At 48.5% G+C, this 15,491-nt stretch overlaps 1 protein-coding gene across 2 annotated transcripts in view; it reads left to right on the top strand.

Annotated features, from left to right (window-relative positions):
- Positions 1-15,491, top strand: part of Ak8 (adenylate kinase 8) — a 128,586-nt gene that overhangs the window by 99,112 nt on the left and 13,983 nt on the right. The window lies entirely within an intron of this gene.

Raw genomic sequence — 15,491 nt, 5'->3', positions numbered from 1 at the left:
GACATCTTAATCTTCTTTGTTTTCAAGGTCTGATCATTTCTTTGTTACTCTGTTTTTGACTGGACTTAGAAGTGTCCTCTCAGCGAGGACAGCCTACATCTCTTGGCAATCTGTTCCTGGTGTTTTTCTTTGACTTCCTTCATTGTTTTGGGCAAAAGTTTAGCATATTTGGCAGCCTCCTTATTTTTCTTAGTGTGCTGTTTCTTCAATACGTTGACATTTGTGTTGCAGGACAGTGGAGGAACAAGACGCCGAGTCTTGGTCCAGGGCCTCTTTCCTTCTCTAAGGCTTTCTGACAACAGCAGATGTCATCATCTTTAGAGAGCCTGGAAACTCTTGATTCTGGGGCTCTCCTGGGCTGCAGCTGCTGAGACACAGTAGTATACGTCAGTCCAGGAGTATCCCGCTCCTCCCTCCAGCAATAACCAAGTTGAGAGCACTCAGGTTGCTCCACAGTGCATCCACAGAAAGACAGGCACTTCCTCTCTCCAGTGCTCCTTGGTCTGTAACAGGAATGCCTCTTACTTTTCAGCAGGTGCACTTTGCTGTGGGTGAAGATGCCTTGCCCCATGGGAAAACCTTGTTTGTTGTTCCCACCACTTATTTGGACAACATAACCCTCCACTCTTCATCAGCAGCTACTTCTGTGCTATACACTTCTAGAAAGCACGAAGTTTGTGTTTCCCATGAGTTTCTGACAGCCTGTGGCTGGAAAGGAGATACTCAGCTTCATTTTGACAAGGCCGACCATTTAGGAGGTGCCATGAAAAAGAGTATTTTAATCCTCCTTTTTCTTAATTCTAGTGAAAACACATTGCATTTTATTTTACCTTTAATTTTTTTCCTTGGGAGGAAAGTGTTTATTTGGCTTACAGTTCTAGTCCATTACCAAGGAATGCCAAAGCAGGAATTCAGGGCAGGAACCGAGAGGCAGGAACTTAAATCGGTGCCGTGGAGGAACACTGTTTACTGGCTTGTTCTCTATGGCTTGCTCATCTTACTTTCTTACACGACCAAGGACCACCTGTCCCAGGATGGCACCACCCCCAAATCATGGGATCCACTCCAGGTTCCAAGATGGTGTCTGATGTCTGTATGGAAGCAGCGTTGGTGAGCAGCCTGAGCATGGCTGGCCTGAGGAGATTCCCTGGGGAGGCACTGGGGAGGTGTTTGTTGAATGAATGAATGAATGAATAACAGTGGTTGATTTTCCCATCCTTGAGGCATTGAGCTGTACTGAGCTGTTCTCATTTTCTCACCAGCCCCCTTACACCTGGCACTTGGCTCAGACCTATCCTGCCTCTGTCTGTCCTTAGAGTCTAGCAGCTGTATGCCCTTGTTCTCTGTCTGTCTACTTCTGTGGCAGAAGGACACTGGTACCATATCAGGGGGTTTTCTAGGAGAGAGAGGTGTCCCTTGGGCTCTGTATGCCTTAGTTCTGTCTCTGAGGGTAAAGCACCACGTAGCATGCTTGAGATATTAGGTTTGGTCCTCAGCAAAAGCAAAGCCAGAGCATCTCAATTCTGCAGCAAGGAGAGAGTCTGGCCCAGTCACAGGTGCCACCCCCGCTGTGTGTGCTGTTCTTGTTATCTAAAACTGGTACTTTTCCTTTTTAAAAGATGACCTTTGGGGGCTGGGGAGGTGGTTCAGCAGTTTAGAACACTGGCTGCTCTTGTAGAAGACCTGAGTTTTGTCCCCAGCACCTGCGTAGTGGCTCCCAACCATCTGTAACTCCAGTTCCAGGGGATCTCTCCTCTTCTAGCCTCCATGGGCATGGCACTCACATAATGCACATACATCCATGCAAGCAAAATTCTCATACACATGAACTAAAAATAAGTATTTTAAGAGAATAAATACAAAATGTTGTGATATATTGTGTACCCTAATAAACATGCCTGGGGATCAGAGGACAGAGCCAGCCACAAGATTAGAAATAGAAGCCAGACAGTGGTGGCACAGACCTTTAATCCTATCACTTAGGAGGCAGAGATCCATCAAGATCTCTGTGAGTTCAAGGCCACACTGGGAAAAAGGGTCAGGCAGTGGTGGCACATGCCTTTAATCCCAGTTCTTGAGATCTCATGTCTCTGCTTGGGAAGCGCACACACACACACACACACACACATACCTTTAATCCCAGGAAGTGACATGGCTGGGTGGCAAACGGTCTATAAGGCGTGAGGAGACAGGAACTAAGCATCAGTTCTACTGAGACCCTCAGGGGTGAGGACTCAGAGGCTTTCAGTCTGAGGATTCGTGAAAACAGGATTGGCTGAGGAGTTGGTGAGGTGAGGTTGGCTGTGGCTTGTTCTGTTTCTCTGATCTTTCAACTTTCACTCCATTATCTGGCTCTGGGTTTTTTATTAATAAGACCATTTAGAGATTCGTGTTACAACAAAATAATCTCTTCAGGCTCAGGGTGTGGCTCGGAGTGGCAGAGCATTTATCCAGCAGGTGGTTTCCACTGCCCACACCCCATTACAACAACAGACATCTTTCTCTGAGGATTTTATGGCTAATGTTTTTCCTAACTGTAGAAACAGCAAAGTCGCATTGTCAATACAGCAAATAGACCTGTATAAGGTAGAGGGCCTCTTGGTTGTCCTCTTTCCTATCCCACCCCCACCCCCACTTGTTCTGATCCCCTGGGCACTTGCACATCTGTCCAGGTTTACTTTCCTTGTCAAGCAAAATCAGACTATTATAATCTATGCCACTACACAGCTTTCAATATTTTTCAGGTTTTGTTTTTGTATTTTGAGAGTCTCACACTGTAACCTAGGCTGGCCTCAAACTCAGGGTTCCGCTCAAGCTTCAATTGGCAAACTGACAAGTGTATTGGGTTTGCCTACAGAGTATAAGTGAGGGACTACGTACAGGATTATGGGTGACCTCATCAGTCCACCCCAGCATGGGTGCCGATGTCTCTGTCACTACCTAGGTGGAATTCCCCTACTCCAGTCAACCTCTGTATTTGCTAGCATCTCCTGAGATCATATATAGCTGGGGTGGGGAGTGGCAGGAGAGTGACTGGCATCTCAGGTGAGGGTCTAATGACCCTCCTCACCCCTCCTTCTATGAGGGAACATCAACAGGCCGTATCCTAATCAATGGCTGTTCTTCTCTGAGGGCAACATTCTATAGGATCACATGATTTTGCTCTTGTGCAGCTAATATACTTAGAAGCAATTCTGAGTCAAGATGCTTGAACTCTTTCGGGCCTCAGTTTCCCCATTTATGTGATGGGAATACCATTTGTCTTACAGGATGACATAAGTAGCATCTTCAAAAAACCTAAGACAGTGTACCTGGTAAATGATAGTTTGGTTTAATTTTTAAGTCAGAATATGTTAAACCCAGCTTGACCACCAATTGCTGGTAACATTTAAGCAGAGGCCCCAAGTGGCTGTTGAAAACCAAGTTAACATTGCTGCTTTAGTTTGCAATTGAAGTGGCTTCTGTCTGGGTTCTTCTCACCTGTGGCCACTGGGTTTGTGCCACCTAGTCCAGGAGAGGCCCTGTGCATATCACCAGATGTCCTGCTGACTGCCAAGACTGTCCTTGTAGATAGTACCAGTTGCTTAATTTGACAGCACAGTGTGATTGGGGAACAAAGGCTATGAGGTGCAGGGAGGGGAAGGGTGGAGAAAAGGGATGGGGTCAGTCCCCAGGTGGCAGGCTCTATTAAAACACACTTAGCAAAAGCCCAAGACATGGGGTTTATTCCAAGTCAGCCACATACTAAGCCTGGGATTCGCTCCACTACCGCTCAACTCTAGCATCCTCACCCTGCCGTGAGTAAACTATGGCTTCTTACTGTCATGCTGCTTTGCCTTCAAGCAGGATGAGGCACTGATGATAAGTCTGTGACAGAGTAAGATGCTGGCACTGTCCAGGCCTCTCCATAGCTGGGTGCATGTAGGAGCAAGAGTGCAGGGTGGTTGATCATGCAGGCTTTTAATTTGTTCATGTGCATGTATGATTGTGTGCATGCCTCTCTCTCTCTGTGTCTGTCTCTCTGTCTGTGTGTGTGTGTGTGTGTGTGTGTGTGTGTGTGTGTGCGCGCGCGCGCGTCTTCATTTATAATTCTCTCATGTGAAAGTCAGAATTGGCTTGGAAGCCTAGAGACAACAGTAAGATTCTGGAGACCGACCAGTCAGTCTGTATGGAGGGGAGCTGGGAAACTTCGGAGTGGGTGGAGTCTGAAGGCAGCCCCTCCCTCAGACATCCCACTGATCTGCGACCCTTTCTCACCTCCTCTCAGCCCTCCCTCTTCCTAGAGTGCCAGGATCTTTTCATGCCTGGGATGGGTACAGTTGCTTTTTGCCCATTTCCTTTCTTGAGTCTTCCAAGCATCTGGTGGCAGACATTCAAGTTTGAGTTCAAGTTTGCCACGATCTGCATTTAATGAAGCCCCGAGTGGCTGCCCTGTACCGATGGACAAAGTCAGGCCTAAAGGAGGCACTTAGAGTGGGAAGTTCCCCAGGAGGGCTGCCCTGGGGGGAAGACCCCTGGACCTGGGATGTGGACTGGGCTGGGGAGGGCTCACAGGGTAGAAACAACACGGGGTTGCAGAACTCAGTTCCTACCTCCCCTGCACAAAAAGGGGCTCAAGTCCCAAGGGTCCCCAAGGTCATGAAGTCAGCATCTGGAATGAGTGTCTCTAGTAAAACAAAAGGTGAGTGACCACATGCTGAGCCCTTTTAATCACCTAATGGCTGGGGACCTTTGGGTTCCTAGGTTTCTGGTGAGGCCAGGCCAGACACTGTAACGACACCCAGGTTTGGCCTAGCTTCTCCACATTACAGCCACAACACTGACGCAGACAACTGAAGTATTTGAGAACAATGAAATATGCATGGCTATCTGTGACAGCCCCGCAAAGTCGGGCAATTAGCTGCGTAATCTGAGAGGGGAGCCGGCCCTCAGCAGCCCGAGGCTCCCCATTAGTTAAATGCATTTTGTACGTCCTCATCCCATCAAATCAACTAACACTTCCTTTAATTGGTTCATGAATTATACAGCCGCCCCCTGCATTATAATTTAATCGCCTGTAAACATTCATAGGGCCCCACCAGTAAAGTGTATCGGCGCTCATTAATTCGTTAATTCCAGCAGATGGAAGGGGAGCTGGGAGGAATGGTTTCGGAACAGAGCGCCTTGGGCAATGGAAGAAGGGAAAAAAGGTGGGGGGCCACTTAGGTTTTTTTAGGGCTGTCAGAAACTCAATCTGTGAGCTGTCAGCAGCCCGGGCCGGTCCCCACCCCCTCCACTTCCTAGACTGCAGGGAAGTGACTGGTGGATTCATAGGGAGGCTTGTCAACTGGCTTTAAACATCAAGCCAGCGGGTAAACCGGGCCCAATGTAAATTAATTCTTGTCTTACGGCCCCCCTCTCTCTGTCCCCATGAATATTTCATGGCGGGCGGCATAAATATTAATTCTAATAGCTCTGCACAGTGGTTATTATTTCTGTTTTATGACAAATATTCATAAAATATTCAAGACCCTTTTTTAGAACATTTACACACTTGATTGTGAATTTTCCCAGTTTCCTGGGGACACTGTAAACATATTGGGGTTCTCTTGATGGACTCTTCCCCCTTAATTAATACCACTGGCTATTAATATTTAATCAGGCTTGTTTTTTTTTTTTTTCCAGAAGTAAAGCCTATTACGTTGCCAAGCCAAAGGGTATTTTCTTCCCTTTCTGTCTGTAAAATGGGAGACTTCTGCCCCCGCCTCCTAAGACTCTGACCCCTAGATGGGCTGACGAAGGATGGCCTCCTTGCCTTATTTTGAAGACCTTATCTATTTCCTTTTAACCAAGTGTCTAGAGACAGCCCAACTAACTGTAGTGAAATTCTTCAGGAGAGAGTTGTAGCTGTTTTTATGCAAGGATTTAACATAATTTTGGAGTAATTAAAGTGTGGGTTTAAGAAACGCAGTGACTGATTCCCTAGGCACGGCAGTCGTGGTTGGGGGTGAGCAGTCTTTTACATCCTGCATTGTTTGTCTTTGGCCCCAAGAGGCAGCTAGCGATGTACCACCATCCTCCATGAGGAGGATGAGGAGGGACTCAGACCTTGGGCAGCCACAGAGGAACCTGAACAATTAAATCCAGCTACATCCTGTGGGTTAAGTGGCTTCAGTGTTCACTGTGTGGTCCCTACGTCTCATTAGAGACTTCTGGAATGTTTTAACCACTCGGGGGAATGAATCATGGTTTTCTGACACATAGGAACATAGCAGGGCATCCTGAAACCTGATGGACTGGGAGCCCAGTCTAGAGACAGTACATGACCTGTAGGCCCTTGAAATGGTCAGGATCACAGCACCTATGCAGGTGTCTTCCATGGGGGAGGGCGGGTGCTGTGATGTGTGCCATGCTTAGTACAAATCTCTGGCACATAGTGTTGACAAAGTTTTTGATGGGGATGACGATGGTGGTGATTAAGGTAGTGATGCTGCTGCTGCTGCTGCTGCTGACGGCAATGGTGATGGCAGTGTTGATGGACTGATGGTGATGGTGAGAGTGGTGGGTGTGATGACAAGGGTAATGATGGTGGTGATGGTGATGATAGTGGTGATGGTGATGGTGATGGTGGTGGTGATGGTGATGATGATGGTAGTGATGATGGTGATGGTGGTGGTGGTGATGATGGTGATGGTGATGATGGTGGTGGTGATGGTGATGATGATGGTGATGGTGATGGTGATGGTGGTGGTGGTGATGATGGTGATGGTGGTGGTGGTGGTGGTGGTGGTGGTGGTGGTGGTGGTGGTGATGGTGGTAGTGATGGTGATGGTGCTGGTGATGACAATGATGATGGTGGTGGTGGTGGTGATGGTGGTGGTAGTGATGGTGTTGGTGATGGTGATGGTGGTGGTGGTGGTGATGGTGGTGGTGATGGTGGTGATAAACAAAAGGCCAAAGATTCAAACTGAAGCCAAGAAGCAAAACACATTTGAAATCTTCAAGGAGATGGTCCAGGTAGGCCAGTGGGACAAAGGAAAGTAAGAATTCCTCGGAATACAATGGCTGTAGCAGGCCCAAGGGAAGTGAGCCAGGGAGGGTGAGAATCAGTCTCTGTAGATCTCAGGTCCCTCCCTTGCATTAGTGACAAGGGATGGCAACCATCATGCCTCTGGCCTCCTGAAGGCACAGAGCAGGGGTCACTAGCATAGAGAGAAATAAGCACAGTACAGAGAGGTTAAGGGTACAATCTGGGAGCAGTCTCAGGGCCACTTCTCAGCTGAGTAACTGTCCAGAGCCTTGCTCTTCATGACCTGTGATGTGTCAATGTGTGATGTGTCCTGGTACCACAGCCTCATAGGGTGTTGTGAGGATTAAGTATGGCAATGTATCCACAGGGGCCTGCTCAAGGTTCAAGAACCCCATAGGCAGTTGGCCAAGTCTTGGCCCACACCAGAAGGGCCATAGTCCTGGCTGGTCCCCAGAGGCTGCAGCAATGTGTTCCAGCCCCCGAGACTCTACTCTGTGCATCATTTCCAAGCTCCATACTTAGTGATGTCAATGAGGCAGCTTGCAGCTAGATTGGGAGAATTTACACCAGAGAAATGGGCAAATGCTCTAATTTTCAGGGCTCCCCCTGACATGCATAAACCGAATTCCCAGCAAACCGTGAAGCGAGGATAGGGACAAGGACTGTGAGCTTCGCATCCCGCCAATATCAAGGATAGAGACAAGGAACGTGTGAGCTTCGCATCCCGCCAATGTCAACACATGGAGACAAGGACCGTGTGAGCCTCGCATCCCGACAATGTCAAGGATAGAGACAAGGACCGTGTGAGCTTCGCATCCCGACAATGTCAAGGATGGAGACAAGGAACGTGTGAGCTTCGCATCCCGCCAATGTCAACACATGGAGACAAGGACCGTGTGAGCCTCGCATCCTGCCAATGTCAAGGATGGGGACAAGGACCGTGTGAGCTTTGCATCCCGCCAATGTCAAGGCATGGTTGCCTTTGCTATTCTAGTATTTGGTTTTTGTTTTGTTTTTGGAAACAGGGTTTCACTATATTGTCCAAGCTGACCTCAAACCCTTAAACTCAAGGGCATCCTCCTGTGTCAGTCTCCTGAGTAAGCTGGGCATGTTACAGCACCATGTCAGGCTTTTCCTGTACATTTTTAAGTGGCACAGACAATTTCACCTATTTGTTCATTTTTGAGACAGAGTCTAATGTAGCCCAAGCTGCCCTTAACCTGTTGTAGCTGAAGATGACCTTGCCCTTCTGATCCTCCTGCCTCCACTTCCTAAAAGCTGGGATTATAGGCGTGCACCACCATGCCAGTTTCTGCAGTGCTGGGGACAGAACCCAGGACCTCAAGCATACTACCAATGTAGCTATATTCCCCAGTCCCAACATACTTTTTCAATTAATATATCAAGAGTACCTTTCTGTGCCAGGGTATTTTTGTTGTACTAATGTTCACAAGTCTCTGTGTTTCTTCATTTGGAAATCATGGTCATCTCAAATAAGAGGGTCCCACAAGGGAGATGTTTTCAAATCTTTCTGGTATTTTATCACAGTAACTGAAATGAAATTCGAACATCTTCCCACAGCATGTGGGCTGTTTGGTTGGGTTAGCAAGCTAGTGGTCAGAACAAAAGCGTTTACATTCTCCGAAGGCTGGAGAGATGGCTCTGTGGCTAAGAGAACTTGCTGCCTTTGCAGAGGACTGGGATTTGGTTCCCAGCACCAACATAGGTGGTCATGAAGCATCTAACTCCAGTTCAGGTCGACCAACACCCTCTTCCAGCCTCTGTGTGCACCAGGCACACGCATGCATGCATACAGACACTCACATACACATATGGAAGAAATACACCTTTTTTCTTTAGAAAAGTATTTGCAAGCTGGGTGGTCGGTAGTGGCGCACGCCTTTAATCCCAGCACTCGGGAAGCAGAGGCAGGCGGATCTCTGTGAGTTCGAGGCCAGCCTGGGCTACAGAGTGAGTTCCAGGAAAGGCTCCAAAGCTGTACAGAGAAACTCTGTCTCAAAAAAAGAAAAAGAAAAAGAAACTATTTGCACTCTTTGTCAGTATTTCATGTTGGTCTAGCTGTAAAGGACACATGGGTCTGTGACCTAATTGTATAAGTCAACAGCACCAGAAAAGCTGGAAGTGGTGTGTGTGTGTGTGTGTGTGTGTGTGTGTGTGTGTGTGTGTGTGAGAGAGAGAGAGAGAGAGAGAGAGAGAGAGAGAGAGAGAGAGAGACAGAGAGACAGAGAGAGAGAGACAGAGACAGACAGACAGAGAGGAGACAGATGGAGAGAGATGAACGGACTAGGCTAGAGGTCAACCATGGTTGCCATTCCTTCAGCTGCCCACCTTCTTTTGAGAAAGAGACTTTTACTGGACTAGAGCTCCCCAAGTAGGCTGGATGGCTAGTCACAGACTCTAGGGACTCTGCCTGTCTCTGCCTCCCCAGCACTTGGTTTCAGCACATACTGTCGGGCCGTTTGCTTTTCTTTTTCGATGGGCTCTGCAGACTGAGCTCAGGCTCTTGTCCTTACAAGGCAAGCACTCACCTCTTGAGCTATCTCCGGAGCCCCAGAATTTAGTTTTTAAAACAGCAGAATGATGGGGGCGTCTGAACACAGATTTGAGGGGAAAAACTGCTGTGTTAGGCGGTTTCAAGCTCACAAGAGCCTTGATGGCTTAGGGAAGGTCTTGTGTCCTGTTGGCCTGGTCTTCTTGTCTCAGGATGTGGATCTCAGCCCTTTACTACTCTGCTGACCCAAAGCCAGTATGAGGGTGCACATGCCAGCCAGAGACCTAACTGGATGAAGCCTCACTCAGAAGGCTTAAGCAGTTGCTTACTTCTGTCCCTCATCAATCCTTCTGTCCCTACCAAGCCCCAAGGATAGCTTGGGTTCCCTGGGAACCCTGCTGAAGGGCTTGCTTCACAGGTGGTGGCCAGCTTGTCTCCTGTTATTTTTGCCTTAAACTCATTTGCTTTTCTCTGTGGGAAAAGCTTGCAGGACTACCTGGCTCTGACAATTGGCTTCTCCTTATTGTCTGGGGAGCTCCTGGGTGGCAGTGTGCACAGGAAAAGATTTTTTTTCCCTTTCTTCTCAGTGGTGAAGGAGGGAGACATTTTCAGAGGGCTTTTAAAAAGAGCTGGATTATGCAGGAGTATCCTGGGTCATTCTCCTTCAGCCGGCTGCTGTGTTTGGAAATGCACTTCGTGAACTGCCAGGAACGCTTGCTAATTTACTAGTTAACAGCAGGGAGAGTGAGTTTGTTGCTTGCCTCTGGAGAGACTGCAGATACTGCCAGGATGGGTTTGCACTGTCAATTATGCACCGTTTTCAACAAGAACTGGCCAGTGGGAGCCCTTGTTTTTGAAGGAGTGGGAGCTGGAAATGAGAGGGGCTGTCACTGTGACCCAAGGCCAGACACAAGATGCCCAAGGTGGTAGGATCAGGTGGAGGTGTTTGCCCTTTGGGTTTTTCAGATATACTTGTCAGAGTGAAAGGGCTGCATGGCAAGCACTTTAAAATCCTGGCCAGAGAGGCCTCGTGTCCAGACGCTCCTCCGCACGCCTCTTCCTGGGCACAGCCTTTCTCAACCATGAACTTCAGGAATCTTTGCAGGCTTGGCCTGTGACCCAGGCACCTGTCAGGAGGGCCAGGAGGCCAACTGCACGGACTCAAAGCTGTGCTTTGCTAGGATGGGGTCCAGCCGTTTTGTGTGCGACCCCACCTGCTCACTCTCAGCATGTGTCGGCTCTCAGCGTTTCCCAGGCAGGAAGGACACAGTACCAACAAGGCAGCCACAGCCCCTGTCTCGAACCTTGGTGTGCTTAAGGGATGAACCTGCCATGGTCTTAATCTGGACTGAACATCCTCTGGTGGAGTGGGACAATGCGTAGTGAAACTGTGAGGCTGGGCAGGTGGCTCAGCGTTCTGGGTCCCATCCCCAGAACTCACAGAAAAACGCCTGGCATGCTGGTGTATAGCTGTAATCCTAGCCCAGGGAAGGCAGGGACAGGGAGATCCCTGGGGCTCCCCAGCTAACCAGCCTATAGCTGAATCGGTGAACTCTAGGAAAATGAGAGACCCTGTCTCAAAGGAGGTGGGCAGGGTTCCTTAAGATGACCCTTGAGGATGTCTTATGGCTTCCATATGCTCAGCAGCTAAGAGCACTTGTTGCTTTTGCAGAGGACCGAGTTCTATTCCCAGAACCCACGTGCCAGCTTACAACATCCATAATTCAGTTCCAGGGGATCTGATGTCCTCTTATGACCTCTGTGGGCACCAGGTACATACGTAGTACACAGACAGATGCAGTCAAATCACTCATACACATTAAATAAAAACAATTAAATCTAAAAGAAGAAAAGAACTGGCTACTTCTGCTTTGTGCTCTTGGAATGCTGTGAAATTTGCCATTGAAAGAGGACTACCCTGGTGTCATCTTCTTCCATGTCCTGGATGATGCTTCCAGTCAAGCCCTTGTCCATCACTCCATCATTCTGGGGTGCTTTGTGTTTTTACTAACAACTCCCCTCTTCCTGGCCCTCCTCCAATGGTGGTCATGTGTAGTGACCTGAGAGGAAACACCATGAGTCATACCACGGCCAGAGACAGTCACAGATGGTCTGGACAGAAAGAGCCCTGGTGCCTTCCAGCACCAGGAGGCTCCCCATGGCAGTGGCTGGGTCTTGGATGTGCTGGAAGGAGGAGGCAACTTGAGCCTTTTTCAAGAAACTGTCTGTCTTCAGACGCCACACTTTCCCCTTTGGATGTCAGTTCCGGGATCCCCGAGCAGTCAGGGCACCTGCACGTGTGTGTTGCCAACTGTGCGAGTACTTCATACTTCCTGAGTTTTGGATACAAATGCTTAACCAGATATGTGTTTTGAAAATATTTTTCTCATTCTGGCTTATTTCTTAATGTATTTTGATACACAGAGGTTTTTTTTTTTTTTAAAATTACATTTGGTGCGTGCGTGCATGCATGCATATGTGTGTGTGCACGTGCGTGTGCACGCATGTGTGCAAGTGCACGCGTGTGTGTAGTGGTCAGAGGACCAGTTACAGCAATCAGTTGAACAGGGATAATGAGAGCAGACATCCTTGCCCTGTTACCTTGTCAGAGGAAAACGTTCAGTCTTTCACTTTTGCACAGTGTTGGTGGTTGTGTTGTGTTGTTGTTGTTTTGTGAGCTGATCTGTATTGTCCTCTCTCCTCATGCATGGTGGCATGCACCTGCAGTTGTAACCCTCAGGAGCCTGAGGCAGGAGGATTGAGAATGCAAGGCCAGTCTGGGCTGCGTAACAGTCGATGACTAGCTAGGCTACATAGTGAGATGCTGTCTACCTAGTCTAAAAGTGCAGGATTTCACTTTTTTTTTTTTTTTGGTTTTTCGAGACAGGGTTTCTCTGTGTAGCTTTGCGCCTTTCCTGGATCTCGCGCTGTAGACCAGGCTGGCCTCGAACTCACAGAGATCCGCCTGCCTCTGCCTCCCGAGTGCTGGGATTAAAGGCATGCGCCACCACCGCCCGGCAGGATTTCACTTTTAATTTTATTTATTTATTAGTTTTTTTGAGACAGGGTTTCTCTGTGTAGTTTTGGTACCTTCATTTTAAATTTTAAATTGATTAAAAAATACTAGGCTTCCATTCCTGGATTAAAGCTCAGTTAACTGTAATAATGAGTTATTCTTCTGGTGTATTGCTGGACTTTTAATTTATCCCGAGCTGTGCACACTGTATTGTACCAGTGGTGTTTTGTGGAACTCTATGAACTGGAGTCATTAGGAGGCAGATGTGTCCACCTCAAGTCCGTGGGCCACTTGCAGCCTGGATTAGTAAACCATGAGTGTGAGTGTGTGTATGTGTGTGTGTGTAAGTATATGTGTGAGTGTGTGTGTGTGTCTGTAAGTATGTGTATGTGTGTTTTATAACTTGACTTGGTTCCTGAGTGTGAACTTTGTAGATAACAACATCCTGTTCAGTGTGGAAAAGTTGAATGAGGCTGATGGACAGACAGCCTGGCAGTGGGGAAGAGCTTGTCGTGGTGCCTGCCCTGTGGGGTGCCAGCAGGGTTGTGTGGAGACTGTCGGGAGGTGGCTGGCCTTCAGGGAGGGGAAGCTGGGCAAAGGGAGAGAAGGAGACCAGCCCCGGGAGTGGCTGGCCTGAGAAAGAGCATCCCTCTCTGCTTCCCCATTTATTGGTTAGCTGTTTTGTTCTTGAGTTCATACGTGTTCTAGTGTCTGATACCAAGTGTGCCAGCTGTCTGTGTGCCTCGAATGTGAAAGGTCTCATAATTGGCTCATGTGTGTAAACACTTGGTGCCCTTTGGGAACGTTCTGGAACCTTTAGGAGGTAGAGCCTTTCTAGCAGAAGTCTGTCACTGGGGGTTGGGGGCAGGCCTTGAGGCCAGCTTCCTGTTTGCTCTCCACTTCCTGACGGCAGAAACAGTGTGAGTGAGCAGCTGCCTCACTGTCCTGCCACTGTGCCCAGCCCCCCACCGTGATGCTTTCATCCTTGAACTGTGAGCCAGAATAAAGGCCTCCTCCCTCAGATTGCTTCTTGTCATGTGTTAGGTCACAGCAAAAAAGGTCACCGGGGCTGGTTAGATGCCTCAGTGGGTGAGGGCACTTGCCAAGCCTGATGACCTGAGTTCAATCCCGGGGACCCACAGGTGGAAGGAGAGAACTGACCCCTGCAAGTTGTCTGTAGAGGGTACGAGGTCCTTGTGCACACAGATAAGCAATAAGGAAAACAGGAAAGTTAAACACACGGGCTTGTCTCTTCAAAGGAAGGAGATGTTTGCCTGGCTTCCACCTGGAATGCTGGGAAGGATATCGTTCACAACCTGGTGATCTTTTGCTATCTGTCGGGCCAGGCTTCACCTGAATCCCCCAGACTGTTAGGTTCGTTTATCCCCGACTTTCCCCCTCTAAGCCTTGAGCATTGCTTCTCAGTCCATAAAGCCCGTCCTCATGAGAGATGCCATTTGTACTGTACGACAGCCTAGGTGACTTCTGTGTTATCACAGGGCCAGACCAATCCTGACCCCCACAGGCCTTATGTTTACAAACTCAGTCATTCTCCCTAGACCCTTATCTTGAGCACTGTTTCTGAGTCAACAAGAACCCATCTTTATTGAAGAAACCATATGTATGAGTTTCAATGTAGCTAGGAGGTGGTGGCACACACCTTTAATCCCAGCGCTTGGATCTCTGTAAGTTCAAGGCCAGCCTGATCTACAGAGAGAGTTCTAGGGCAGCCAGGGCTACACACACACACACACACACACACACACACACACACACACACACACACACACACACACAAAGTGTTTCAATGTTAACATGTTTTAAGCTTTGTTGTATCCATGGGAAAGAGTTAACTGTCATCAGAAAACTTTTCCCCAAAATTGTGCTGTGCTTAAATACGGCTAAAATAAACCATCTGGCATCAGACTCTAGAAGTTTGAACCAGTGATGGCTAATTAAGTCGAGCTGAACTGAGTTTCATTTCTTGCCTCTCCCATAGTGCCTACAGGGTCCCCCATAGTTTCTTTGACCTCTAATACACATTGTGGTACATGCCCCCAACAACCTCCCAAAAAAATGAATAAACAAAAGTTTGGTTGTTTTTGTTTGTTTGTTTGTTTGTTTGTTTTGAGACAGGGTTTCTCTGTGTAGCTTTGCGCCTTTCCCTGGAACTCGCTTTGTAGATCAGGCTGGCCTCAAACTCACAGAGATCCGCCTGCCTCTGCCTCCCGAGTGCTGAGATTAAAGGTGTGCGCCACCACTGCCCAGCTTTTTTTTTTTTTTTTTAAGAATAACTCTGGGTAAGTGTTAGAAGGAACCCAGAGGAAGCCAATCTAAGCAAAAGAAGAGATTTACATAATTGTGTCAGTCAAACACTGAAGTATGAGCCTCAGGCAATGCTTAGCCCTAGTGTCTCTGGCCGCTCTCCGAAGGCTCTGGGCAAGCTGCCTCTTCCGAGTCAGTAGATGAAGCTCCCGTAGAAGGGACTGGAGCTGCCTTGCACCTGCCTGGCTTGGCTTGGGTCTGCATCCTGCACCAGCCCCTGGAGCCAGGGGGAGGCCTGAGCTCAGCCTAGCCTCTTCACAGCCCTGGTCACAGCCACGCCACAGGCACGAAAGAGCCAGAAGGAAAAGGTATCTCCCAGCCAAGAGGAATGGAGCAGGGAGAGTCCAGGCAGGGTCTGAACAGCCATACTTGGCTGCCTCGTGGAGCTGGGGCAGACCTGCTCCCTGAGACACACACATGCACACCTGTGGAGAGTAATGCCAGCCTTGGCACTATGGTTACAAAAGTCTGGCCTGGGGTTCCCACTGGTGACCATGGTGACTGTTCTTGTCTTGACTGTAGCAAGATGTAGTTTTTGGAAGTAAATGAGTGACAGTAGAGAGCTAAATGCCCCACAAGGCCACACCGGGGAGACTTCAAGGGCAGGAGGAAGCAGGGGAAGGAGACAG

The sequence above is a fragment of the Peromyscus californicus genome, unplaced genomic scaffold (assembly GCF_007827085.1).
Source record: "Peromyscus californicus insignis strain IS unplaced genomic scaffold, ASM782708v3 Scaffold_7__1_contigs__length_154581171, whole genome shotgun sequence".
Taxonomy (NCBI): Eukaryota; Metazoa; Chordata; class Mammalia; order Rodentia; family Cricetidae; genus Peromyscus; species Peromyscus californicus.
Note: the sequence above shows the minus strand (reverse complement) of the source record. Positions and strands in the feature narration are given on the sequence as shown.